The 8,286-nt window shown below is 53.4% G+C and overlaps 1 non-coding gene across 1 annotated transcript; it reads right to left on the minus strand.

Annotated features, from left to right (window-relative positions):
• Positions 1–1,627: 1,627 nt before the first annotated feature.
• trnae-uuc (transfer RNA glutamic acid (anticodon UUC)) lies at positions 1,628–1,699 on the minus strand. The gene has a single exon. It is a non-coding gene; the product is annotated as a tRNA-Glu (tRNA).
• Between the last annotated feature and the right edge of the window lie 6,587 nt (positions 1,700–8,286).

Consider the following 8,286-nt stretch of genomic DNA (forward strand, 5'->3'; position numbering starts at 1 on the left):
CAAAATGCAGCACCTCACATTTATCTAACTTAAACTCCATCTGCGGAGAGGGAGGCAAAACAACAAGGAATCTGTTTGCATGTTTCTGGGCAAGATGACAGAAAACTGCACAGAATTCTTCTGAAATTATTTCAGGTTTCTCTGGGGCGATCGAAAACACAAGCAGATAATTGCCAAGAGATTGCACAGCTCCATAAGAAACAAATAACTGACTCTGCCTGGGTCAGCTTGAATTGCGAGAAGGGTTTTTTTTTTAAATTTCTTTTTGGGGAGAAAAGAAAAGTTTGCAAAATAAATGTGCAAAATAAAGGAAAAAAAATGGTCAAGTTAGCTCTGCCCAATAGACAGCAGGTGCAGGAGGAGGCCATTCTGCCCTTCCAGCCTGCACCACCACTCAATGTGATCATGGCTGACCGTCCTTAATCAGTGTCCTGTCCCTGCCTTATCTCCGTAACCCTTGATTCCACAATCCTATCCAACTCTTTCTGAAATGAATCCAGAGACTGGGCCTCCACTGCCCTCTGGGACACAGCGTTCCACACAGCCACCACTCTCTGGGTGAAGACGTTTCTCCTCATCTCTGTCCTAAATGGTCTACCCCGTATTTTTAAGCTGTGTCCTCTGGTTCGGCGCTCACCCATCAGCAGAGACATGTTTCCTGCCTCCAGAGTGTCCAATCCTTTAATAAACTTATATGTCTCAATCAGATCCCCTCTCAGTCTTCTAAACTCAAGGGTAAACAAGCCCAGTCGCTCCAGTCTTTCAGCGTAAGGTAGTCCCGCCATTCCAGGAATTGACCTCGTGAACCTACGCTGCACTCCCTCAATAGCCAGAATGTCTTTCCTCAAATTTGGAGACCAGAACTGCACACAGTACTCCAGGTGTGGTCTCACCAGGGCCCTGTACAGCTGCAGAAGCACCTCTTTGCTTCTATACTCAATCCCTCTTGTTATGAAGGCCAGCATGCTATTAGCCTTCTTCACTACCTGCTGTAGCTGCATGCTTACCTTCATTGACTGGTGTACAAGATACACCCAGACCTCTCTGTACTGCCCCTTTACCTAACTTGATTCCATTGAGGTAGTAATCTGCCTTCCTGTTCTTGCCACCAAAGTGGATAACCATACATTTATCCATGCATCTGACCACTCACCTAACCTGTCTGGGTCACCCTGCAATCTCCTAACATCCCCCTCACATTTCACCCTGCCACCCAGCTTAGTATCACCAGCAAATTTGCTCTTGTTAAGACGGTAGCAGTGGAAGTAAGGCCATTCGGCCCATCGAGACCGCTCCGCCACTCAATCGCGGCTGATGGGCATTTCGACTCCCCTGGCCCGCATTCTCCCCTGAATTCCTCGTGACGTGAGGAACCTACCAATCTCTGCCCTTGAAGACATTCTGCGTCCCGTTGTGGCCAACGCCACCTTCTATATATCGTTAACATAGGTCGCAAAAAGCACCGATCCCTGCCGTTCCGAAAGGCGCAAGGAGGAGGCCATTCAGCCCTTCGAGGAATGCAACGGCCAAATAATTTTGCATTCAACGCCCGGCCTCGAAGACTGAGGGGTTGATGTTTTGGAGAGAGGGGAATGAATTGTGTTGAGTTTGCAAAAAAAGGTTGCATTTCCCATACCGGGAGTCGAACCCGGGCCGCCTGGGTGAAAACCAGGAATCCTAACCGCTAGACCATATGGGAAGCTGAGGTAGCAGCACGCCGATAGGCTATAGGAGGTTGAACTGCTGGGGCCTACTCAGTTAGGCTTTTTGCGGTATTCCGTGTCTGGGAGCCTTTTGGAGACCGCAGAGTCACCGGGACACGTCCCACGAAGCAAAATCGACGCCTCCCGATTTGATTTGAGCGGCTCCTCGTCAAGACTTTCGACGCCTTTCAATCCGACCCCGGCCCCGTCCCCGGCCCGCCATGGCGGATTTTGTAGTCCGTCGCCTCGCCGCCTCCCGTCCGCTTGCCTCAGCCCTCCGGCGGCGGCCGGACTACAACTCCCAGAGGGCGGTGCGGCGGCCCGCCGGGTGTTGGGCGTGCGCAGTTGGCTTCGCTGTCTCCTCAAGGGGGGGCGGGGAGAGGATCGGCGTGAGGATTGCAAGGCATGCGCCTGCACGGCAGGGGCGGAGACGGCCGGCGATCCGCCTGCGCACTCATAGGGAAGTGGAAAAGGGCATGCGTCTACACGGCAGGGGCGGAGAGGGCCGGCGGTCCGCCTGCGCACTCATCGGGAAGTGGAAAAGGGCATGCGTCTACACGGCAGGGGCGGAGAGGGCCGGCGGTCCGCCTGCGCACTAATCGGGAAGTGGGAATGGGCATGCGCCTACACGGCAGGGGTGGAGAAGGCCGGCAACACGCGCTTGCGCGTCGATTGGGATCGGACGGGACGCGCCGGCAATCGCGCCTGCGTATTGGTTGTGAGGCGGAGGGAGCATGCGTCCGCACGGCTGGCAGAAACAACCTGCAGTGGCTGTGCCGAGCAGCGCATGCGCTCTCGCGGCAGGCAGCTGGGGGAGGAGACGGCCGGCAACTGGGCCTGCGCACTGAGGGGGATGGGATGCCAATGGGAGAATGGTGCCCTCCAGAGATGCCCATCTCTCTCTCTCTCTCATAACCCCCCCTTCCCCACCATCAGCCTCACATGTCCTACCTCTTGCCCGGGGTCTCACCCACTTCCCAAAGCGATCGGCCAAAGTTTTGGACACTTCTGCAGGTTGGGCGCTGAGGGAGTGGGCCATTCGGCTCATCCATCCCACACTGACCCTCCAAAGGACATGCCACCCCACCCTAACCCGCACATCCCTGGGCACTACGGGGACAATTTAGCACGGCCGATCCACCCTAACCTGCACATCCCTGGGCACTACGGGGACAATTTAGCACGGCCAATCCACCCTAACCTGCACATCCCTGGGTACTACAGGGACAATTTAGCACGGCCGATCCACCCTAACCTGCACATCCCTGGGCACTACGGGGACAATTTAGCACGGCCAATCCACCCTAACCTGCACATCCCTGGGCACTACGGGGACAATTTAGCATGGCCAATCCCACCCTAACCTGCACATCCCTGGGCACTACGGGGACAATTTAGCACGGCCAATCCCACCCTAACCTGCACATCCCTGGGCACTACGGGGACAATTTAGCACGGCCGATCCACCCTAACCTGCACATCCCTGGGCACTGCAGGACAATTTAGCACGGCCACCCCACCCTAACCCGCACATCCCTGGGCACTACGGGGACAATTTAGCACGGCCAATCCACCCTAACCTGCACATCCCTGGGCACTACGGGGACAATTTAGCACGGCCAATCCCACCCTAACCTGCACATCCCTGGGCACTACGGGGACAATTTAGCACGGCCGATCCACCCTAACCTGCACATCCCTGGGCACTACGGGGACAATTTAGCACGGCCGATCCACCCTAACCTGCACATCCCTGGGCACTGCAGGACAATTTAGCACGGCCACCCCACCCTAACCTGCACATCCCTGGACACTACGTGGGACAATTTAGCACGGCCAATCCACCCTAACCCGCACATCCCTGGGCACTACGGGGACAATTTAGCACGGCCAATCCCACCCTAACCTGCACATCCCTGGGCACTACGGGGACAATTTAGCACGGCCAATCCACCCTAACCTGCAATATCCCACGAGGCAGCAGTGCTAACAACTGAGATGCCATGGCCACCCCGTACCAGAGAAGCTGTGATCGCTTGAAATTGCTGCACCGAAATCTGTTCTCTGTTTTGGAGGCAAGATATGGATATGGACTCATCCCTGGGAGTGGGCAGATCGTTTTCTGAGGACAGATTTGGATCGCAAGACACCGGAATTCGGAAAAGTCCTTTGTTGAAAACGATAAGATCCTCTGGGGGTCTTGATGGTGGAGGATGTGTATCTAGTTCTGGACTCTCCCACCCCAGGAGGAAAAGACCTTGTCTATTTACCCTATCCACACCCCCCTCATGATTTTACAAACCTCTATAAGGTCACCCCCCTCAGCCCCCGACGCTCCAGGGAAAACAGCCCCCGGCCTATCCAGCCTCTCCCTGTAGCTCAAACCCTCCAACATCCTTGGAAATCTTTCCTGAATCTTTCCAATGTCGCAAGGTGTACGCTGTGCCTGTTTGTCCCACAGCATTCCCCTGGACCTTCCCATGAAGTCCTGCTCCTGATGTGCCCTTTCCAAAATGCAGCCCCTCACATTTATCTGAATTAAATTCCACCGGCTCCTCCTCAGTCCATCTGACCGAGATCCCGTTGAAATATTGAGGTAACTTTCTTCGCGCCTTCCAATTTTGGTGGCCCTTAATGTTTTCAAGGTGGTGAAAGGTTGGGTAGGGGTTGTATGGGCATGGAATAATCGCTGGGAGAGCAGGAGAAAGGGGCTGAACGGCCTCAGCTGTTGTCGCCCAATGTTTTGCACTGGCACCAGTCGGCCACCAAGGGGTGCTGTTGCCCACCTTTCGAAGCCTCAGTTCCCTCTAGGGTTGGGTATGGTCTTTGCCCACGCACTGTATTGGCAGAGTCAATGGAAGATCCCACAGGGTGGTAGTCTACTGGGGGTGTTCGTGGGGGGGCCGCACGGGGAATGGGTGGGGTGGGGGGACATAGGAAACAGGAGCTGGAGTAGGCCATTCTCCCCTTCAACCTGTTCTGCCAGGCAATGGGTCGGTGTCCTGGATGTCAAACATTGTTCTCCCGCTCTCCATCCCAACCACTCGCCCTGCTTTCTCCCTTATCACCCCATCTCTCTCTCTCTCCCTCCGTCTCTGACTGACTCTCTCTTTCTCTCTATCTCTCCCTCTCTGTCTCTCTCTGTCTCGCTCTCTCTCTCTCCCTCTCTGACTCTCTCTCTGTTTCTCTCTGTCTCTCTCGCTCTCTCTCCGTCTCGCTCTCTCTCTCTCTCTCCCTCTCTGACTCTCTCTCTCTGTTTCTCTCTCTCTCTCTCTCTGTCTCTCTCGCTCTCTCTCCCTCCCTCTCTGACTCTCTCTCTGTCTCTCTCGCTCTCTCTCCCTCCCTCTCTGACTCTCTCTCTGTTTCTCTCTGTCTCTCTCACTCTCTCTCTCTCCCTCTCTGACTCTCTCTCTGTTTCCCTGTCTCTCTCTCTCTCTCTCTGACTCTCTCCCTCTCTCTCTCTCTCTGTCTCTCTCTCTCTCCCTCTCTGACTCTCTCCCTCTCTCTCTCTCTCTCTCTCTCTCCCCCTCTCTCTCCCTCTCTCTCTGTTTCTCTCTGTCTCGCACTCTCTCTGTCTTGCTCTCTCTCTGTCTCGCTCTCTCTCTCTCCCTCTCTGACTCTCTCCCTCTCTCTCTCTCTGTGTGTGTGTCTCTCTCTCTCTCTCTGTCTCGCTCTCTCTCTCCCTCTCTCTCTGTTTCTCTCTGACTTTCTCTGTCTCTCTCAGTCTCTCTCCCTCCCTCTCTGACTCTCTCTGTCTCTCCCTCTCTGTCTCTCTCGCTCTCTCTCTCTCTCTCCCTCTCTGACTCTCTCTCTGTTTCTCTCTGTCTTGCACTCTCTCTGTCTTGCTCTCTCTCTGTCTCGCTCTCTCTCTCTCTCCCTCTCTGACTCTCTCTGTCTCTCTCGCTCTCTCTCTCCCTCTCTGACTCTCTCTCTCTCTGTGTCTCTCTCTCTCTCCCTCTCTAACTCTCTCTCTGTTTCTCTCTGTCTCTCCCTCTCTGTCTCTCCCTCTCTGTCTCTCCCTCCCACCTCTCTGTCTCTCTCTGTCTGTCCGTCTCTCTTTCTCTGTGTCTCTCTCTCTCTCTCCCCCCCACCTCTCTGACTCTCTCTCTCTGTCTCCCTCTCTCTCTCTCTCTCTGAAGAGTCATACAGCACAGAAATAGACCCTCTGGTCCAACCAGTCCAGACTGACTGTAATCCCAGATTAAACTATAATACCATCCCCCCTGCTCCTTGCCCAGCTCCCTTTCCAACCCATGGACTTACGCGAATATCTTTTAAAAGTTCTCACTGTACCCCTAGCGACCACTTCCTCAGGGGGCTCATTCCTCACACGCACCACCCCAAACCTATCCCCTTCTAGTTCTGGACTCCCCCCACCCCAGGGGGAAAAGACCTTGCCTATTTACCCTATCCTTGTCCCCCCCTCTCATGATTTTATAACCCTCTATAAGGTCACTCCCTCAGCCCCCGACGCTCCGGGGAAAACAGCCCCTGGCCTGTCGGGTCTAAATTGATGGCGATCCCTTGATAATCTCTGATAGCCTTCTTCACTCTCCATTATCCCACCCGCCTGGGTGTCATCTGCAAACCTATTAACGTCCTGACAAAGAATCTGTGCCCGAAATGTCGATTTTCCCTGCTCCTCGATTGCTGCCTGACCTGCTGTGCTTTTCCAGCATCGTGACTTAATAACCAGCCTCCCTATAATCTCCAAAAGGGGGTTTATATAAATGAGGAACAGCGGTGGACCCAGCACTGACCAGCAAGTCTCCACCGCCATGCCCTCTGTCCCCCACCTTCACACCATCTGATCAGCCACCTCTCCCTGACTCCCCGCGTGACCTAACTTTCTGAATTAGTCTATCGTTGTGGAAGTCTTATCAAAGGCGTTGCTAAAGTCCAAGTGAGTAACGTCCACCGCTCTGCCCTCGTCAATCTTTTCCAGTTCGTTCATTTTTAAAAAGGTCTCGAGGTGAGGCGCAAGGGCGTGCTGACCTCCCTGAATCTGCCCTGGCTCCTCCAAATCCATCTAAATCCCAACGTTCAGACACAGTTCCAACAACTCCACCACGAATCCTGCTCTCTCTGTCTCTCCCTCTCTTTCTCTGCTTTTCTTTCTCTCCCTCTGCCTCTCTCTCTCTGTCTGTCTTTCTAGCCCTTCTTTCTGTGTCCTCTCTCTCCCTCTCTCTCTCTTTTTGTCTCTCTCTCTGTCTCCCTCCCCTTCTCTCTCTGTCTGTCTCTCTCTGTTTCTCTCCCTCTCTCTCTCTCTCTTTTTGCCTCTATCTCTGTCTCCCTCCCCTTCTCTCTCTGTCTGTCTCTCTCTTTTTGTTTCTCTCTCTCTGTCTCCCTCCCTTCTCTCTCTGATTCTCTCTCTGTCTGTCTCTCTCTCTCTCTCTTTTTGCCTCTCTCTCTGTCTCCCTCCCCTTCTCTCTCTGATTCTCTGTCTGTCTGTCTCTCTCTCTCTCTCTGTATATCTCTCTCTGTCTGTCTCTATCTGTCTTTCTCTCTCTCTGTATCTCTTTCTGTCTCCCAATCTGTCTCTATCTCTCTCTCTGTCTCTCCCTCTCTCTCTGTATATCTACCTCTGTCTCTCTCTCTGTCTATCCGTATCTCTCTCTCTGTCTCCCCCTGTCTCTCTGTCTGTCTCTCTCTTTTCTTTTACTGTCTTTCTCTCCCTCCCTTTCTGTTTCCTCTCTCTCTCTTTTTGCCAGTCTCTCTGTCCCTCTCTCTTTCTCGCTCTGTTTCTCTGTCTGTCTGTCTCTCTCTGTCTCTGTCTCTCTCTATCTCTCTGGGCTGAGAAGGGGCAGATGGAGTTTAATTCAGATAAATGTGAGGGGCTGCATTTTGGGAAAGCAAATCTTAGCAGGACTTATACACTTAACGGTCAGGCCCTGGGGAGTGTTCCTGAACACAGAGACCTTGGAGTGCAGGTTCATAGCTCCTTGAAAGTGGAGTCACAGGTAGATAGGATAGTGAAGGCAGCGTTTGGTATGCTTTCCTTTATTGGTCAGAGTATTGAGTACAGGAGTTGGGAGGTCAGGTTGCGGCTGTACAGGACATTGGTTAGGCCACTGTTGGAATATTGCGTGCAATTCTGGTCTCCTTCCTATCGGAAAGATGCTGTGAAAGGGTTCAGAAAAGATTTCCAAGGATGTTGGAGGGTCTGAGCTACAGGGAGAGGCTGGATAGGCCGGGGCTGTTTTCCCCGGAGCGTCGGAGGCTGAGGGGTGACTTTATAGAGGTTTATAAAATCATGAGGGGGCATGGATAGGGTAAATAGACAAGGTCTTTTCCCCCTGGGGTGGGGGAGCCCAGAACTAGAGGGTTATAAAATCATGAGGGGGTCATGGATAGGGTAAATAGACAAGGTCTTTTCCCCTGGGGTGGGGGAGCCCAGAACTAGAGGGGGGTAGGTTTAGGGTGAGAGGGGAAAGATATAAAAGAGACCTAAGGGGCAACTTTTCCCCCAGAGGGTGGTGCGTGTGTGGAATGAGCTGCCAGAGGAAGTGGTGGGGGCTGGTACAATGACAACATTTAAGAGGCATTTGGATGGTGATATGAATAGGAAGGGTTTGGAGGGAGA

Source organism: Hemiscyllium ocellatum, unplaced genomic scaffold, assembly GCF_020745735.1.
Source record: "Hemiscyllium ocellatum isolate sHemOce1 unplaced genomic scaffold, sHemOce1.pat.X.cur. scaffold_518_pat_ctg1, whole genome shotgun sequence".
NCBI lineage: Eukaryota > Metazoa > Chordata > Chondrichthyes > Orectolobiformes > Hemiscylliidae > Hemiscyllium > Hemiscyllium ocellatum.